We start from the raw sequence: 20,931 nt of genomic DNA on the forward strand, positions 1-20,931 counted from the left end.
ATATTTCATCGGTTAACCAACAAAGTCGTTTCCGGATTACCCAATTGTGCGGTATACATCGACGATCTGGTAATATTCAGTCAGACATGGAAAGAACATTTGAAGCATCTGATGGAGTTATTTCATTGACTTCCGGAGGCGGGTTTGGTGGTAAACCTAGCCAAAAGTGAATTTGGAAAAGCCCAAGTCACTTTCCTTGGCCATACAATCGGACAGGGTCGAATGGTCCCACGGGATGTGAAAACATAAGTTATTGAAGAGTTTCCAATACCCTCGAGATGAAGGGAAATAATGCGATTTCTTGGCATGAGTGGATTTTACCGGAAATTTATGCCGAATGCTAGCAGTGTGGTCGCTCCACTGATGGACTTGCTCAAGAAGCGTAGCAAATTTCAGTGGACGGCAGAGTGTCAACAGGCAATTGACTACCTGAAAGCTGTGTTAACCAATGCTCCTGTGTTGGAGAATTACAAGGGGTTCTGTGATCGGATTGAACTAAAGTAGCTGACCTCAAAGAGAAATGCCAAGGTGCAGAAAAATGGATGGATCGTGCAGAGACCTGCTTTTCCAAAGAGGCTGACAATCAAGAGGGATTCTAGTTGGAGGAAGAAGAACTAAAATGGACTTTGTTGTTATAAATGTTTGTGTGTTTTGTTTTGGGAAATAAAAACGTATATTTACTGTCAATATTTCTTAAAGGAAAGTGAAAAGGTGAAAAATGAAACCATCTTGAAGTTGATGGTCTATTATTTTTTCTTGGGGGCAGGTGTCATGTGAATGTCCCTTGAAGAAAAGTGTGTTTCATCAAATGGCTGCAGTGATGTCATTGTGTGGGTGGAGCTGGAGTGTGATTTTGTTTTCTACTTTCGTTTTGAGCTAGAAGCTCTTTTTGGCTCTGTGTTTCAGTTTCGCTTTCAGTTGGAGAGCTGCATTCAAACAAGAAGCTGTATATCTCTCTCTCTGAAGAATGTCTCCAGATCACTTGATGTTTTCAAAGTAATACCTGTTTCTGTAGAGAATTCAAACCTATTGTCTTTGTTAAAAAGGGTTTTCCTCCTTTTCTGAACAGTATTGGTTTTGGTTTCTTCGCTCTGACTTCTTCCCTTACTGGGAGTTTTATTTTGTTTTACTTCTCCCTCTCTTCTCTTTCAACTTCTCCCTGCTTCCCTCAATGCTTTTATGCCCTTTTCGTGTTTTTGCGCAGGCGCACAAATGCCTTTGTCTTCATCTCTGTGATTGGCATCTCCAATTCCCAAAGAACCTGGGATCTTCTGTGCATGCATCAATCAAGAAAGGGCTGCACATGCTCGGTTGGAATGTTTTTGTTGGTAATTTGAACCGTGCGTGCAGCGGTCGGGAAAGGGCCACGCATGCACAGTTCTGCTGCGGGATTCTCCATCGGCGGAATCCTCCGCTTTGCTGGCAATGCACCCACACCCACGGGTTTCCCGACGGCATGGGGGTGGCCACAATAGGAAACCCCATTGGCCGGCTGTGGGAACGGAGAATCCTGCTGCTGGCGGGGGCGAGAGCGCCGGACAACGGGGCTGGCGGGACGGAGAATCCCAGCCCAAATTTCTTTAACATCGGTTAGGCCCATGCCCGTGTGTCTGATCCGTGCACGTGTGGCCCATTTTCAGCTGACACATTTGTGGGAGATCCAAGGTTCATCGGACGTGGAGATACCAACCACTGAGCTGCAAGAGAAGATTGGATTTAGTTTGTTTACTTAGTGTTAAATCATTTTGTGTATGTGGGGGTGAGGGGGGTGGGTGGAGGGTGAGGGGGTGGGGGCTGGGAGGTTGGGGGGGTTGGAGAGTGAGGGGGTGGGGGGGGGGACTCCCGGGCTGCTGCTGCATTTGACTTTAATCTCGCTAATGAGATTAAAGTGAATGCAAAAGAGGTGATGTCAGTTTCTCGCCCCTTCTCACTGAGCTTCCAGAAAGGGGTCTCTTTTCTGAGGGGTGGGGGAGAGGAGTGGGGAGGGTTCTGTGGGGCGGGGGGGGGGGGGATCCCTTTAGGCAATGGGTCCCTGTGGGGGGTTTCCCATCTTCAGGGGTCCCTGTGGGATGATCCCCTATCATAGGGGTTCCTGTGGGTTTCTCACAATTACAGGGGTCCCTGTGGGAGTCCAAATTTTGCCCCGATGCCCGATTCCCATCCTTAGACTCTCAAACGGAGAATCTCGCCCATTCTGTTTGTCACATCTCCCAGATAAGGGACATTGTTGCAGATGGTAATTTATTTAGTTGAGAATGGGACTGAGATTTTGAATCAACAAAGGATGGGAAACCCATTCCCTATAAAATCTGGCATTGAAAATTTACTGAAATGGAACAAAATAATTTCAGTTATAATGACGTTGCAAGGGGAATTAGGAATAGGAAACAAATCCCATCTCATCACAAGTTAGTGTTATGGACGAGGCCTTTTCAGTACCACAAAATGTATCATGGAGTTCAACCAACCTCTCCCTTTAATGTATTTGTTGCTTTTCCTAGCACACGGCTTTTTCCCTAGGTGTGGAATTACAATTATGGACACATGGGTTTTTAAACACAAAACACTGTTTATTCCATGAACTCAATTTAACATCTTAAATAAACATTGGATCTCTTAACACCCCTTACTTCAAAGATAACTCAGAAAATATTGCAACAGTAAATACTGCCTTAAAATGTTCCTTCAAACTTCCAAGAGACTTAACACCTTTAAACAGTACCACATCAGGTTAAAGGATATATATATATTTTCTGTAGAATGGCAGAGATATATTGGCTTGGTTGACTTCAACTCCAGCACCTTGCTTTCTTCCTCCAGCTCTCTGGAAACACACAGACACACCCAAGCTTATTTCTCAAACCTGGCTTTCTCCCTTCAAGCAGATCACAGCAAACCAGAACTTCTCAAGCTGCTGTCTCAAACTGGCTTTCTACCTTTAAACTGCTCTCAGCAAAATCAGCCAGGCACTTTTTAGCTGCTCTCAGCAAAACCAGCCAGACACTTTTCAAACTGCAAAACCAAACTGCAAAATGGCTGACCTGACCTCAGCTCCACCCACTCTCTGACATCACAGTTTTCTTCAAGGTACATTGCTTAAACATCCATGTCTTAAAGGTACCCTCACATAACATAAGGTTAAGTTAATTAGGAAAGGGGAAGAAATTGAGTTCATAGCCCACATTCAAGTTCAGATGATGTGTGAAAAGGCAACGAGAAAACTAAACAAAACAACAATCCTGTCCCCCACTGCTACACTGCCCACCTGATCACCCCCCACTGCGCTCCCCTTAACTAACCCACCCAGCCAGGCTGACAGCCCCTGGCAAGGCGCCACTGCCTCTTACCCCCCACTGATTCACCCCCTCCTCCAGCTCGCTTCCCTCACAAAAGTGCAACAATAAACAACAAGAAAAAAACAAAAGAACCCCCAACAGTCAAAAAGGTGCACTCACCTCAAAACATCTCGGAGAAGTGTTCCCCAACCACCCACCGAACAAATAATACAAAAATTACCAAAGAACAGGACAAAAGAAACCACATTCCTCTCCACACCCCTCCTCCACAGTTCAATGTCCTCCTTCACTTGCCAGTCCATTGTCCCTCAAAACCTCCATCGCCTCCTCTGGTTCCACAATAGTGCTCTTTATTATTAAAGATCACCCAGAGGAAGGCTGGGTGCAGCATTCCAAACTTCACCCCCCTTTTAAATAAGGCAGCCTTCATCCAATTAAACCGGTCCTCCTCTTCGCTAAATCCGGGCCCAGGTCCTGATACACTCGCAACTCACTCCCCTCCTAGGTGCATCTCCTCTTCTGCCTCACCCAGCTCAGGATCTTTTCCTTATCTAGGAACCGGTGAAGACGCACCGCCATTGCCCTCAGCGGCTCATTCGCCTGTGGCCTCCTCATCAGTGCCCCGTGCGCTCAGTCGACCTCCAGGGGCGGTCAAAAGCCCCCTCTCCCATCAGCTTTTCCAGCATTCTGCCCACATTCTGGGAGCAGTTCTCAAGGTCCTCTACCTTCTCCTGCAGCCGCTTCTGGGTCTCCCACATTACTTTCCTCGCCCGCCAACAAAGCCAACTGCGCCTCGTGCTCCCCACAGCCTCCTTCATTTTCCGGAGGGCCTGACCCTGGGACTCCAGCCTCTGCTCCACTCGGTCGATTCCCGACTTCAGCAGGTCTACAGCCTTGACTAGGTCCGCTGGGCCTCTGTTCTCAACTGACTGAACTTCTCATTTACGAAGTCCACCGGTTGGTCCATCAAACATTGGATAGGCAATGCAGGCTCTGTACCCTCCACCACCTTAAGCTGTTGCGCACGAAGATTCTCCTGCCAAGCTGCTCCCACCTTCTTGATGGTAGAATCACAGAATCATAGAATCTACAGTGCAGAAGGAGGCCATTTGGCCCACCGAGTCTGCACCAGCCCTTACAAAGAGCACCCTACTGAAGACCACGTATCTACCTTATTCCCGTAACCCAGTAACCCCCACTTAACATTCTTTGGACACTATGGGCAATTTAGCATTGCCAATCCACCTAACCTGCACATCTTTGGACTGTGGGAGGAAATCGGAGCACCCGGAGGAAACCCACGCAGACACGGGGAGAATGTGCATACTCCATAGAGGCAGTGACCCAGCTGGGAATCGAACCTGGGACCCTTGAGCTGTGAAGCAACTGTGCTAACTACTATGCTACCGTGCTGCCCATTGCTGCCCGTAGCACAGTGGTAGCACTGTTGCTTCACAGCCCCAGGGTCCCAGGTTCGATTCCCGGCTTGGGTCACTGTCTGTGCGGAGTCTGCACATTCTCCCCGTGTCTGCGTGGTTTCCCTCCGGGTGCTCAGGTTTCCTCCCACAATGCAAAGATGTGCAGGGTCGGTGGATTGGCCATGCTAAGTTGCCCCTTAGTGTCCAAAATGATTAGGTGGGGTTACTGGGTTATGGGGATAGAGTAAAGGTGTAGGCTTGAGTAGGGTGCTTGATGAAATCTACCTGTGGTTAAGTGTAGTCTCGAATACACCTAACTAAGTAGAAATTTGCACTACTTGTCTCAGATGCGAAATGAAATCTTTATTGGGTGTCTATTGATTATAATTGAGAGTTTGAAATCTTCTTGTGGTTACAAATCAAATGTTCTCAAGAAAGCCCCTGCAGAAGGCTTTACCGAGATAATTAAACTGAGTAGCTTACAAACGACTTAAACTTTCAAAATACAGTAATGGTTTCTTGCTAAAAGCAAAACAGCTTGCCAGACTTAGAGGTAGAGTAGAAATACGAAATAAAGATAGTAGATAGTCAAGCATATAGTATAGAGTGATTCCAGAATGAAAAATGGCTGCATCACCTCTATTTTTTAAGGAATTTGTTATTAATCTGAGTCAATCTGTTTCTACCCCTGTAACATGCTGATTGGTTTGGGTGAGTTTCCAAATACATTTGATTTGATGATTGGGTTGCAGTCTTCAATGTGCAACATTATCTCGTTGAACTTTAAAGTTAATATAAATGTTGCATGTGGAATACTTAAATGTGTATTGGAATGCAAACTCAGCTCTTATCATTGAACTGGTATGTGCTGAAGTCTGCAATTCCTTTCTTTTGAACAATGGAGAGTTCATATGAACTATCATGTCAATTGGACCGGTAGGTCCTCGAATAACAGGCGCTGCCGACACCACACGAGGCCTCATGCGGCGCCTCCTTGACATCTCCTCATCAGCCTGTAGGGTGGCTGGCTATCCATCCAGGGCGGTTGCCACCTGTCCCTCTGTGGCACGCTCCGCTACTGCAGCTTCCTCCTCCTCAAGTCAGCGGCAACTCATTCAGCCGCAGGGCATCCCCGAGTGCTGCGCCGTCTGGTGGGAAGGACATCATTGCTGGTTGAATTCCAATATCCATTGTCTGCAGGGAGTGAAGGGCTGACATGTTAGCATTGTGCGTACCCCCATTCCCAACCAGGTCCACCAGGTTACATGGTGGGTCCATTTGGCACTGCGGGGTCTGCCCTCGCATGTCCCGTCCCCGTCCCCTCATCCCCGCATCCCTCGCCCCATCAATGTGCCACAAATTTTCCATCTCCCAATAAAACAGCAAGCAGCAGAGATTATTAAATGTATATTGGGCATTATTGGATTTTAACTTTCTAAGTTTTCAGATATGATTGGACACATTAATCACATTGGGATCTTGGCCAGAGCCACAATGTAGTGTTTTTTTTTAATTAAACAGGTGCTGTGGTGTTCAGCTCCGAGTGAAGCCAGCAGTTTTGAGAATTAAAGAACAGAACAAATGCTTTGCCTTTCAGAGATTTGGCTTTCAATCAGGCGATTGATTACCATTGCTATCTTTCGAGACAAAGGGCGGGATTATCCAGTCGCGCACGCCCTAAGATTATTGCCTGAATCTTCCGTCCTGTCCGTGACAATTCTAGCAGAAGGTTTGACTGGAAAATTTACCCCATACTGTTGGAGTACAGGTGATGTAGACATGACCTCGAACTGATTGCAAACACTTATGGGCTGGATTCTCCAGCCTCTTTCAAGCCGCATGTTTCTTGGTGGCGGGAGACGGAGCGCCATTCACTGGCAACGGGATTCTCTGTTCCTGCCGCTGTCAGTGAGAATTCCCATTGAAATCACCCCTCGCCGCTGTGAAACGTGTGCAGGAGCGGCGGGACCATCAGCAAACAGCAGAGAATCCCTGCCTTTGTTTCTGATGTGAAACTACGAAGCCGGAGCCAAATTGTTTCTGAAATTGGAATTAATAAAATCACTGGACGGGAGTTGCTATTCCAAGCATTCAAACGGAATATTCCTGACGTTTAAGGGGAAAACTAAGGTTCAAAAAGGTTAACAGAGAAACAGCCCAGAGATTTCTTGGTATCAAAAAAAGGAATAAGGTGAACACGAACAAAAACTGTCAGCCAAACAACATTGTTATTTCAACTTGGGATAATTTTTTACATGGAAAACGTCAGGCAACCCTACTGGGTTACATTTGAGAAGATCAAACGTTGTTTAATTGAAATAACAAACAAGCAAAATTTGTTCATGTATGGAATCAAATAGAAAAACTCAGGGCTGGGTTCTCCGATTTTGTGGCTATGTCCGGAGGAAGTGTCTAGTCTTACGACCAAAAGGTCGGCACCTATCGCGCACCAATGCTCCATCTGGTGGGGCCTAGCAGCTGCGCCACGTAAAGCCCCCTGCAGATACGGACAGAGAATTACCGGGTCTGTGGCCGCGAATGCGCACAGCGGAGAATTGCGGAGGCCTGCCAGATAGTGTCCCCCTGTAAACCCCCTCACCACTCCTGGACCACCCCCCACCAGTCCTCCCGGCCCCCGCCGAAACCCCCCAGCAAGTGGAACGGCTCCCCCCACCGACTAGTGTCACACGGGAGGGTTTAAACTAGTATGGCAGGGGGGTGGGCACGGTAGCAATAGGTCAGAAGGTGAGAGCATTGAGGGAGAACTAGGGAATAGGGACAGTGTGGCTCTGAGGCAGAGCAGACAGGGAGAAGTTGCTGAACACAGCGGGTCTGGTGGCCTGAAGTGCATATGTTTTAATGCAAGAAGTATTACGGGTAAGGCAGATGAACTTAGAGCTTGGATTAGTACCTGGAACTATGATGTTGTTGCCATTACAGAGACCTGGTTGAGGGAAGGGCAGGATTGGCAGCTAAACGTTCCAGGATTTAGATGTTTCAGGCGGGATAGAGGGGGATGTAAAAGGGGTGGCGGAGTTGCGCTACTGGTTAGGGAGAATATCACAGCTGTACTACGGGAGGACACCTCAGAGGGCAGTGAGGCTATATGGGTAGATATCAGGAATAAGAAGGGTGCAGTCACAATGTTGGGGGGAAAACTACAGGCCTCCCAACAGCCAGCGAGAGATAGAGGAGCAGATAGGAAGACAGATTTTGGAAAAGAGTAAAAACAACAGGGTTGTGGTGATGGGAGACTTCAACTTCCCCAATATTGACTGGGACTCACTTAGTGCCAGGGGCTTAGACGGGGCAGAGTTTGTAAGGAGCATCCAGGAGGGCTTCTTAAAACAATATGTAGACAGTCCAACTAGGGAAGGGGCGTTACTGGGCCTGGTATTGGGGAATGAGCCTGGCCAGGCAGTAGAGGTTTCAGTAGGGGAGCATTTCGGGAACAGTGACCACAATTCAGTAAGTTTTAAAGTGCTGGTGGACAAGGATAAGAGTGTGGTCCTAGGATGAATGTGTTAAATTGGGGGAAGGCTAATTATGACAATATTAGGCGGGAACTGAAGAACCTAGATTGGGGGCGGATGTTTGAGGGCAAATCACCATCTGACATGTGAGAGGCTTTCAAGTGTCAGTTGAAAGGAATTCAGGACCGGCATGTTCCTGTGAGGAAGAAGGATAAATACGGCAATTTTCGGGGACCTTGGATAACGAGAGATATTGTAGGCCTCGTCAAAAAGAAAAAGGAGGCATTTGTTCGGGCTAAAAGGCTGGGAACAGACGAAGCCTGTGTGGAATATAAGGAAAGTAGGAAGGAACTTAAGCAAGGAGTCAGGAGGGCTAGAAGGGGTCACGAAAGGTCATTAGCAAATAGGGTTAAGGAAAATCCCAAGGCTTTTTACACGTACATAAAAAGCAAGAGGGTAGCCAGGGAAAGGGTTGGCCCACTGAAGGGTAGGCAAGGGAATATATGTGTGGAGCCAGAGGAAATGGGCAAGGTACTAAATGATTACTTTGCATCAGTATTCACCAAAGAGAAGGAAGTGGTAGGTGTTGCGTCTGGAGAAGGGTGTGTAGATAGCCTGGGTCACATTGAGATCCAAAAAGACGAGGTGTTGGGCGTCTTAAAAAATATTAAGGTAGATAAGTCCCCAGGGCCTGATGGGATTTACCCCAGATTACTGAAGGAGGCTGGAGAGGAAATTGCTGAGGCCTTGACAGAAATCTTTGGATCCTCACTGTCTTCAGGTGATGTCCCGGAGGACTGGAGAATAGTCAATGTTGTTCCTCTGTTTAAGAAGGGTAGCAAGGATAATCCAGGGAACTACAGGCCGGTGAGCCTTACTTCAGTGGTAGGGAAATTACTGGAGAGAATTCTTCGAGACAGGATCTACTCCCATTTGGAAGCAAATGGACGTATTAGTGAGAGGCAGCATGGTTTTGTGAAGGGGAGGTCGTGTCTCACTAAATTGATAGAGTTTTTCGAGGAGGTCACAAAGATGATTGATGCAGGTAGGGCAGTGGATGTTGTCTATATGGACTTCAGTAAGACCTTTGACAAGGTCCGTCATGGTAGACTAGTACAAAAGGTGAAGTCACACGGGATCAGGGGTGAGCTGGCAAGGAGGATACAGAACTGGCCAGGTCATAGAAGGCAGAGAGTAGCAATGGAAGGATGCTTTTCTAATTGGAGGGCTGTGACCAGTGGTGTTCCACAGGGATCAGTTCTGGGACCGTTGCTGTTTGTAGTATATATAAATGATTTGGAGGAAAACGTAACTGATCTGATGAGTAAGTTTGCAGACGACACAAAGGTTGGTGGAATTGCGGATAGCGATGAGGACTGTCAGAGGGTACAGCAGGATTTAGATTGTTTGGAGGCTTGGGTGGAGAGATGGCAGATGGAGTTTAATCCGGACAAATGTGAGGTAATGCATTTTGGAAGGTCTAATGCAGGTAGGGAATATACAGTGAATGGTAGAACCCTCAAGAGTATTGAAAGTCAGAGAGATCTAGGAGTACAGGTCCACAGGTCACTGAAAGGGGCAACACAGGTGGAGAAGGTAGTCAAGAAGGCATACGACATGCTTGCCTTCATTGGCTGGGGCATTGAGTATAAGAATTGGCAAGTCATGTTGCAGCTGTATAGAACCTTAGTTAGGCCACACTTGGAGTCTAGTGTTCAATTCTGGTCGTCACACTACCAGAAGGATGTGGAGGCTTTAGAGAGGGTGCAGAAGAGATTTACCAGAATGTTGCCAGGTATGGAGGGCATTAGCTATGAGGAGCAGTTGAATAAACTCGGTTTGTTCTCACTGGAACGAAGGAGGTTGAGGGGCGACCTGATAGAGGTCTACAAAGTTATGAGGGGCATAGACTGAGTGGATAGTCAGAGGCTTTTCCCTGGGGTAGAGGGGTCAATTACCAGGGGGCATAGGTTTAAGCTGAGAGGGGCAAGGCTTAGAGTAGATGTACGAGGCAAGTCTTTTACACAGAGGGTAGTTGGTGCCTGGAACTCGCTACCGGAGGAGGTGGTGAAAGCAGGGACGATAGTGACATTTAAGGGGCACCTTGACAAATACATGAATAAGATGGGAATAGAGGGATACGGACCCAGGAAGTGTAGCCGATTTTAGTTTAGTCGGGCAGCATGGTCGGCACTGGCTTGGAGGGCCGAAGGGCCTGTTCCTGTGCTGTACATTTCTTTGTTCTTTGTTCTTTATTTGACAGTGCGGCACTGGACACGGTCCGCAGCCACCACACGAGGTTGACAAAACCTCAGACCACATGTGGTCGGGAAGTCGGCCCATCGGGGATTGAGCATCAAGGGGTGCATTCAGGTGATGTCCTGAGACCATCAATGTGTCCGGCGTGTTCACCAAAGATGCCGTTTTGGAGGGCGCAGAGCATCCGAAAAACCACCCCGCCCCGATTTTGGCGCCAAACGGGTTCTCTGGCCAATTGCCGCATGCGATTTCGTCATCGGCAATCGGAGAATCCAGCCCTTAATTTCTGTTTTATAGATATTATGAAAACATTTTGTTCGACTGTAAAGATTCTCCAAGGTTCATTAATGAGATATGATGGGAACTATTGCGTGTGCAAAACAATATGAGGAAATTGATGAGGAAAAGATTGAGTGCAAGAGACAGAATTAGGGATAAAGGACGCAATACCAAATGTAAAATAGAATAACCTGAGGTGTAGTTTTGCTGCCGTCTTCTGGCACCAACAAAGGACACAAACAAAATTTAATACTTATTGCCAGTTGAATTAATACAGTTTTGTTATTTAACTCAGACTTTGACTGTGTGTTCATTTAAACAGTTATATAAGTTTCAATACTCACGACTTGAAGAAAAATATACAAGCGAGGTAGAGAGAACTTGGCCAGGCTTGGTCTGGAAGCTGCATGGCTGTGAGGTTTTAAAGTCAGGTCTGCTCTTGCGAAGGGTGATCCCTGGGGTTATTGCTGTTGAATATTGGGAGTCCCTGCTATTTTGCAAGGTTTAAGTTCAACAATCCTTTAGTTGCCAGGCATCATTCAACCTTGAGAGCGCCTTGTTCTCGATGGTCCAAAATAAAGTGTTATCAGTGAAATTTCCAGTTGCAAGTAGTCTCTCTGTTCCCGTGATGTTCTTTCTGCAGAAAGGCAGTTTTTCACACAAGCAAATCTGTTGGCCTCTTTTACCATCATTCCTCAAGGCACAATGTTGGCCATCTTTCCCATCATTCTCCCTTTTGAATGCTGAACAAGGCAAAGTGAATCACAAAAAACCATAGCCAGATCTTCCCATTGGGCAGATATTCAGGTCCAAACCATGTTACAACTAATCATAACTACGTAAAGAAACAACATTCATCATACATAGACAGATAATTATTCATTGGCACATCATTTTCCCATCAATCTTTCCCAATTTTGCAAAAACAACTCCATCTCTGACGTATTTTCCTTCTTAACATTCCAGCGCATTAACATTATCATAATATAAGTTTGATACAATAAAACAATAAGCATGGCGATAATTTGTTCCCATGGGTGAAGCTGTACATTTATTCTCCAGCTCCAAATATCATACCGCCAACTCATTTCTTTAATTTAATTTATATGGGTTTTGATTACACTTATTTCTTGTAACATTATCTGATATGTCATATTTAACGCACTTTTTAATATTTCTTAACATTTCTGGTAACAGTTGTATATTTGTCACATATTTCTCCCAAAATCCTCAAGTTCAGCTTTAATTTCCTCCGTGACATCAATTCGCTCTTGCCTTCATTTATGAATATCAACAAACTCAATTTTACCAATTCTAGCTGAACCCTGGGTTTTTACGCACAATGTCGGTTTCTCAACGGGGAATATTCTGCTCCCATCCCGATATCTTTCCAGTGAGGTGGTCACACAATATTCTTCTTTATTCATATTCGCCTTTAATCTTGTAATCTCAGGTTTTAGGGTTCTAACATCTCGGGTACAAGTTATATTCTCATTTGCCTTATATCCATGCTTGGCTGAATTAGAACATAGAACATTACAGCGCAGTACAGGCCCTTCGGCCCTCGATGTTGCGCCGACCTGTGAAATCATTCTAAAGCCCACCTACACTATTCCCTTATCGTCCATATGTATATCTAATGACCATTTGAATGCCCTTAGTGTTGGTGAGTCCACTACTTTTACCGACAGGGCATTCCACACCCTGACTACTCTCTGAGTAAAGAACCTACCTCTGACATCTGTCCTATATCTATCTCCCCTCAATTTAAAACTATGTCCCCTCGTGCTAGACATCACCATCCGAGGAAAAGGCTCTCACTGTCCACCCTATCCAATCCTCTGATCATCTTGTCTGCCTCAATTAAGTAACCTCTTAACCTTCTTCTCTATAACGAAAACAGCCTCAAATCTCTCAGCCTTTCCTCATAAGATCTTCCCTCCATACCAGGCAACATTCTGGTAAATCTCCTCTGCACCCTTTCCAATGCTTCCACATCCTTCCTATAATGCGGCGACCAGAATTGCACGCAATACTCCAAATGCGGCCGCACCAGAGTTTTGTACAGCTGCAACATGACCTCATGGCTCCGAAACTCAATCCCTCTACCAATAAAAGCTAACACACCGTACACCATCTTAACAACCCTCTCAACCTGGATGGCAACTTTCAGGGATCTATGTACATGGACACCGAGATCTCTCTGCTCAGCCACACTGCAAAGAATCTTACCATTATCCCAGTACTCTGTCTTCCTCTTATTCCTTCCAAAATGAATCACCTCACACTTTTCTGCATTAAACTCCATTTGCCACCTCTCAGCCCAGCGCTGCAGCTTATCTATGTCCCTCTGTAACTTGTAACATCCTACCGCACTGTCCACAATTCCACCGACTTTAGTGTCATCTGCAAATTTACTCACTCATCCTTCCACTCCCTCCTCCAGGTCATTTATAACAATGACAAACAGCAGTGGCCCCAAAACAGATCCTTGTGGTACACCACTAATAACTGGACTCCAGTCTGAACATTTCCCATCTACCACCACCCTTTGTCTTCTTCCAGCTAGCCAATTTCTGATCCAAACTGCTAAATCACCCTGAATCCCATGCCTCCGTATTTTCTGCAGTAGCCTACCGTGGGGAACCTTATCAAACGCTTTACTTAAATCCATATACACCACATCAACTGCTTCACCCTCATCCACCTGTTTGGTCACCTTCTCAAAGAACTCAATAAGGTTTGTGAGGCACGACCTACCCTTCACAAAACAGTGTTGACTATCTTCAATCAAATTATTCCTTTCCAGATGATTATACATCCTATCTCTTATAAAACTTTCCAAGATTCTGCCCACAACAGAAGTAAGGCTCACTGGTCTATAGTTACTGGGGTTGTCTCTACTCCCCTTCTTGAACAAGGGGACAACATTTGCTATCCTCCAGTCTTCTGGCACTATTCCTGTAGACAAAGATGACTTAAAGATCAAAGCCAAAGGCTCAGCAATCTCCTCCCTAGCTTCCCAGAGAATGCTAGGATAAATCCCATCCGGCCCAGGGGACTTATCTATTTTCACACTTTCCAGAATTGCTAACACCTCCTCCTTATGAACCTCAAGCCCTTCTAGTCTAGTAGCCTGAATCTCAGTATTCCCCTCGACAACATTGTCTTTTTCCTGTGTGACTACTGATGAAAAATATTCATTTAGCACCTCTCCTATCTCCTCGGACTCCACGCACAACTTCCCACTACTGCCCTTGACTGGCCCTACTCTTATCCTAGTCATTCTTTTATTCCTGACATATCTATAGAAAGCTTTAGGGTTATCCTTGATCCTACCTGCCAAAGACTTCTCATGTCCCCTCCTGGCTCTTCTTAGCTCTCTCTTTAGGTCCTTCCTAGCTATCTTGTAACTCTCGAGCGTCCTAACTGAACCTTCATGTCTCATCTTTACATAAGCCTCCTTCTTCTTCTTGACAAGTGTTTCGGCTGCTTTAGTAAACCACGGTTCCCTTGCTCGACCACTTCCTCCCTGCCTGACAGGTACATACTTAGCAAGGACGCGCAGTAGCTGTTCCTTGAACAAGCTCCACATTTCCGTTGTGCCCATCCCCTGCAGTTTTCCTCTCCATCCGATGCATCCTAAGTCTTGCCTCATCGCATCAAAATTGCCTTTCCCCCAGATATAACTCTTGCCCTGCAGTATATACCTATCCCTTTCCATCACTAAAGTAAACGTAATCGAATTGTGGTCACTATCACCAAAGTGCTCACCTACCTCCAAATCTAACACCTGTCCTGGTTCATTACCCAGTACCAAATCCAATATGGCCTCGCCTCTCATTGGCCTATCTACATACTGTGTCAGGAAACCCTCCTGCACACATTGGACAAAATCGGACCCATCTAAAGTACTCGAACTACAGCGTTTCCAGTCAATATTTGGAAAGTTAAAGTCCCCCATAACAACTACCCTGTTGCTTTCGCTCCTATCCCAAATCATATTTGCAATCCTTTCCTCTACATCTCTGGAACTTTTCGGAGGCCGATAGAAAACCCCTAACAGGGTGACCGCTCCTTTCCTGTTTCTAACCTCAGCCCATACTACCTCAGTAGACGGGTCCTCATCAAACGTCCTTTCTGCCACCGTAATACTGTACTTGACTAACAATGCCACCCCTCCCCCTCTCTTACCACCTTCCCTGAGCTTCCTGAAATATCTCAGCCCCGGCACCTGCAACAACCATTCCTGTCCCTGCTCTATCCATGTCTCCGAAATGGCCACAATATCGAAGTCCCAGGTACCAACCCATGCCGCAAGTTCACCCACTTTATTCCGGATGCTCCTGGCATTGAAGAAGACACACTTTAAACCACCTTCCTGCCAGCCGGTACACTTCTGCAACTTTGAAACCTTACTCATGACCTCACTACTCTCAACTTCCGGTACTGGAGCTACAATTCAAATTCCCAAGCCCCTGCTGAACTAGTTTAAACCCTCCTGAAGAGCATTAGCAAATTTCCCCCCCAGGATATTGGTACCCCTCTAGTCCAGGTGTAGACCATCCCGTGTGTCGAGGTCCCACCGACCCCAGAATGAGCCCCAATTATCCAGAAATCTGAAACCCTCCCTCCTGCACCATCCCTGTAGCCACGTGTTCAACTCCTCTCTCTCCCTATTCCTCATCTCGCTAGCACGTCGCACGGGTAACAACCCAGAGATAATAACTCTGATCTAGGTTTCCACCCTAGCTCCCTGAATTCCTCCCTTACATCCCTATCCCTTTTCCTACCTATGTCGTTGGTACCTATGTGGATCACGACTTGGGGCTGCTCCCCCTCCCCCTTAAGGATCCCGAAAACATGATCCGAGACATCACGCACCCTGGCACCTGGGAGGCAACACACCAACCACGAGTCTCTCTCGTTCCCACAGAATCTCCTATCTGTCCCCCTAACTATGGAGTCTCTAATGACTAATGCTCTACTCCTCTCCCCCCTTACCTTCTGAGCAACAGGGACAGACTCTGTGCCAGAGACCTGTACCCCATGGCTTACCCCTGGTCCCCCCCCCCCAACAGTATCCAAAACGGTATACTTGTTACTAAGGGGAACGACCACAGGGGATCCCTGTACTGACTGCTTCCTCCCAGCCGCTCTCACCGTCACCCATCTATCTTTATTCTTCAGAGTAACTACATCCCTGAAGCTTCTATCTATGACCACCTCTGCCTCCCGAATGATCCGAAGTTCATCCAGCTCCTGTTCCCTAACGCAGTTTCTCAGGAGCTGGAGATGGGTGCACTTCCCACAGATGAAATCAGCAGGGACACTAACGGCGTCCCTCACGTCAAACATTCTGCAGGAGGAACATTGCACTACCTTCCCTGCCATCCCCTCTAGATAAAAAAATAAAGAGCTTACCTGTTACTCACTCCCCTTCTCAGCAAGCACTCATTCAGCAACCTCTGCGCCCGCACGATAACACCTGAGGGAAAATCAAAGAAAAACTACTTGCAGTCACCAGCTAATCCCTTACCTGCAGGCTGTGATGTCACGGTTCAAATTCTTTCTACTTCTACCTGCCCTCGAGCCTTCCTCTTGATCTTTACAGTGGTTGGTTTTTTTTGGTTAGAGGAGGGGGTAGGGAGGGAAACACTGAAGAAGTGTTTCGGGTTTAAGTGTCACTTGACAACAGCTCCTCCACAAACCACCTTCGCGTTAGGGTGACCACAATGGACGAATGCAAATTTCCCCTGCAACAGCCAATCAGCATCTCCGCTCTACTGCCCTCTGCTGGATGTTTGTCTTCACTTGAACAGCTAGGGTCTCTTGCACAGGTACACCTTCAAGTTAGGGGGGTATATTAGATATGGACAGACTATAATTTTGCTGGAAGGCTGACATTTGTCCAGCATAGTTCCCACTCAAGTTTTGTTCCGTTCTAGGGGGATGTGACAAACATAATGAGCAGGAATCTTCTTGGCCCGACGCCGATATTGTAATCGGCGATCAGGCAGAGAATCGACTCCGATGCCCAAATCGGGGCCTGTGTCGTTTTGATACCGTTTTGTACATCAGCCATGCTGGCCCCCTCGGAAAAGACATAACTGCGCCGCGCGCCACTGCAACAGCTTTGTTGCGTCATCAGCAGGCCCTCCTGCGATGCTCCACCCCAGCTGTGCCGAGTTACCATCGGCGCGTGACACGTGTGGTCTCAGTGTACGAGAGGTTTCAAGGCCTGTGTATTGAGTCTACTTCCACGTGGGCTTTTCTCCTGTGGCTCAACTCAGTACAAAGAGCAGCAGACACACCAACAATCTGATGACAGTTTAATATTCTACAAGCATGCTTTCATGTACATGAGAGATAAGACCTGGAAAGCTGCCAAGGTCCTTCTACAGAACGAAAACACAAACTCAGCATATATACAGCATTCAAAAATCAATAGCCCTCACCAGTTGGATGTGATCCAATCCCTGAAGCTGCTATGTTTAAACTCACCCAATAGAATTGCAAGCAATGTTTAATCTTCACCCAATAGAATTGCAAGCAATGTTTAAACTTCACCCAATAGAATCGGAAGCAACCCACGATTGATGCCAGGACCCTCATCCTGACAGCAATGTACAATTGCAACATCCTGTGCTGTTTGTTTGTGAGAAACAGAACGACAGTACCAGCACCGTGGATTGTTTCACTATTGATTACTTATTACTGCTATGTCCTAAAAATACATGTTTAATGGTTAATCATCATTATTCTGTACTCTTCATATAATTCATCCCATTGCTTAATAAAATAACTTATGTCAATTAATCTCGCGGCATGCTAACTATATAGTGTTAAGTGGTATCACCGCTGAACACCCCTTCAATCCCCCCTTTTGGCCTTTGGCTCGCCCAATAACAGGCCACTAAAGAGACATACAGAATTTATTGGAGTCTGACCTTGGTGTGGAATGGACAACAGGCAAGAGCCGTAACAGTTCCTCTTTAACTAGGGGGCGGCAGTCTGTCTGCCATTCCCTAATTCGGCGCCTGAAGCAACAGAGCATGAGAAAAAAGACAAGCAATATAAACAGCTGCAAAATTACAATAACGTGTGATATAATACGTATCCATGGATGGATATTGGTATTCAGTCCCCAATTCCATATTTTAGAGAAAAAGTTCTGTGACTGAAACTGTTCCACCTCCTTCTCGGCGTGAGTCTGGATGATCTCCCGCTCCTTGTTCCAGAGGTGGTCAATTCGCATCACCTCCTTCTTAAGTCCTTCCCAGTCGGCCCGCAAGTGCGGGATGCATGAAAGCCCCTTCTCATCGTATTGGTGAATCCGATGGTCATCGACAGTTCGCTCGAGGTCATCTGCTTCCACGACGGACACATTCCTATATGGGATGTCGGCCAATGGTAAGAGACTCGGATAAATTGGTTAGAACAACATTATGTCCAAGCAATTCACACACAATGCCATGCTTGGTATAATTGTGGTATGACGTCACAATGTAGTTGTTGTCCAAGTATTGAGCACGATTAAACACTGTCTGATTGGTTAATTCGACCGCTAACGTGCAGTTCTCATACGTAGTATACCCGCAGCAATCGTCCGTACTAATGGCTCTCTCTGGACATAACCAGTTATTTCTTTCACCCCCTTTGTATACCTGGAGGTAGATAGAGAATATCCTACCTGCCCTTTGGATTGCATGTGCAGGGGCATCCTTCAGTTTAAGTAACACACCATTCCCATAGTGTCTCAAGTTGTTCACCTGAAGAAGTTCATGAGTACTGTTCTCTCCTGCCCTGGGAATATGCACCATCATTCCCACTAGGAGGGTGTGGTTATCATTCGCAAAGGGAACGCGACTGGCCAATGTCAACTCCCTCAGGTGTTCAGGAGCTTGGTGGGCAGTTTTGACCCAAGCCATCAATTGATCATTGCTCACCCAATTAGGCACTCGCTGTGCAGCCAGCTGGAGTAGGTTGGCCTGAAGACTTGTAATAAGTATGTTGCATACATATTACATGCGTTCACGCGGTACACCTCCTTCAAGATAGCACTCTGTCTTTCAATTAACTCATTAATCGTGGTCTGATATGGTTACAACTGTTTAAGTTCTCTCCACACATGCTGATTGATTTGCTGGCTAAGGTCTGTAGCCGTTTTGGCATCCTGGTATCTGTCCTTAACTGTAGCTCTCATTTGCCCTTTCATAACCTCAATCTCCTCACTTATCTCAGCAATGTCAAGGGCATTGACAGTCGAAACTCCTGCCCCGTAATCTGCCACCGCCAGTTCCACTATGCCTCTCTGTCGTCGCTTACGTGTTGCCAATCCACTCCCATCCAAAATCGCCCTCTCCAAGGCTTCAAACAATCCTTGCCCATAGCAATAGGCTGGTAAGTGTAGACTGGTGAGATTAACCATAACGTTCACATGTTCATGTCCAGGTACTATCGTCACTAATTCATCAGAGGGGGTCAGAACTAACCACTGTCCCATCGTGTGGCTAGTGATATGCTCATCACATTCGGGCTTAGGAGTTGACTTTGGACTCGTGGTTGTACTCGAGCCGGAGCTCGCCGGTGTCACAGTGGTGGTAGTAGGCTTCTGCACGGTCGCCACCTGTACCAGGTGGGGTCCCTGCTTCCTACAATATCACACCCGATTCTCGGGCTCCTGTGCTGACTGGCTGCCTACCGCACTTCCCTAATACAAAGCTGTTAATCTGTCACATATCATCTCATGATTTTCAGTACAGTTAGGTGCCGGTAGGGATCTATGCAGTGAATTTCCAGATGGTCCCCTATTACTTGATATTTCACAATTGGGCGATTTGGGCCATCGATGGCATTTAACGTTCTCTGATCGGTCATTATAAAAAAACAATGTCATGATCATGCCTGGGGGCAAAGGTCCTGCATCCCAGCTTTCCGTATCACCTGTAATTCCCTTGATCCTGGGTTCCCAACTGATACAGGGCCTAGGTATTTCGGAATTGCAAGTACTTCGTATAAGCTGCCCCGCAGGAACATATAGAGTCCCGTTTGTACATACGTCCTGAGTCCCATCATAATAAAAACCTATACCACTCCTCCCCTTTGCATCTCTCATAACATTTACTGCAGCCCGACGCACCCGCGTGACATTAGTATACATGCGATCATTGGTTCTTCTATCCGCAATATCCGACGCCTTTTGCGGTGGTCGATGTTGATGGCTGCAACCAAAAATGAAGTGGGGCTCCAACATGTACTAGCAATAGAATCCTATGGGAATAAACAAACACCTTCCGGCGCTCAATTAGCATGATATCATTCTCACCATCTTCACTCCTCCCTCGTATTTGTCCAACATCCTGAACCACTCTGGTGGCCCATCTACAAATTCAGATAATTCCCATTACAAGTGCCGCAGCTGGCAATACCATGGCTACCCTCCTCTCTCTCCCCCCCCCCCCCCCCCCCCCCCCGCTCCTTGGGTTCGCCAACCTACTGGAGGGATCTCTCAATTCTTGTGACTATGGGAATACTCATGAGGATATGGTTTCAACTGCAACCAGTGCCTCCACCGCGGACCATTTTCTTGTCTATTAGGGCACATGTTTATCCAGCAATGATTACTGCATAGGGTCCCTCCCATCGAACCCCTAGTCCCTTTTTACCAGTCATGAGTTTGACCTTTCCCTATCCCCTGGTGTTGGTAGTTTTGAGGTATCCTTAGCAGTCAGTTTGGTCCAATCTCTATTGTTTTGGGCCAGGGTTTAGAGAACCCCAAAGTGTATCATGGAGTTCACCTGACCCACAACTTTTAATAGATTGTGGTGTGGGGAGCACAGGGCCCACTCTACAGGTATGGTACGGCAAAAAATGGTCCAGTGGTTTTTAAAACAAAACTATGTTTATTCTATGAACTCAAGTTAACCTTTTTAAAACAAACAGTGAATATCTTTGCAACCATTAATTCAAATACACCCCCCAAAGAATAAAACACTAAGTAACCTGTATGCTGTCCTTTTATCATCCAAAAGACTTAACAAACCTTCAAACAGGAACACATTAGGGTTACATTTAATACTGAGACCTTTTTATAATTCTGAGTTTGCCAAATGATCCATAGACAGTCTTTGCGTGGCAGAGTTCAACAGCAGTGCAGCTCACTGAAAGAACACAGACACACTCAAGCTCTTCTCAAACTGAAAC

The 20,931-nt window shown here is 46.5% G+C and overlaps 1 protein-coding gene and 1 long non-coding RNA gene across 2 annotated transcripts in view; one reads left to right on the top strand and one right to left on the bottom strand.

Annotated features, from left to right (window-relative positions):
• Positions 1 to 20,931, top strand: part of LOC140393543 (methyltransferase-like protein 27) — a 278,746-nt gene that overhangs the window by 131,838 nt on the left and 125,977 nt on the right. The gene's annotated exons all lie outside the window — the stretch shown is intronic.
• On the bottom strand, positions 5,806 to 20,062 carry LOC140393953 (uncharacterized). The gene is made up of 4 exons (XR_011935790.1): positions 17,676 to 20,062; positions 16,150 to 16,213; positions 11,070 to 11,362; positions 5,806 to 5,908 (listed from the first exon to the last, which is right to left on the bottom strand). It is a non-coding gene; the product is annotated as an uncharacterized lncRNA (long non-coding RNA).

The sequence above is a fragment of the Scyliorhinus torazame genome, chromosome 17 (assembly GCF_047496885.1).
Source record: "Scyliorhinus torazame isolate Kashiwa2021f chromosome 17, sScyTor2.1, whole genome shotgun sequence".
Classification (NCBI taxonomy): Eukaryota; Metazoa; Chordata; class Chondrichthyes; order Carcharhiniformes; family Scyliorhinidae; genus Scyliorhinus; species Scyliorhinus torazame.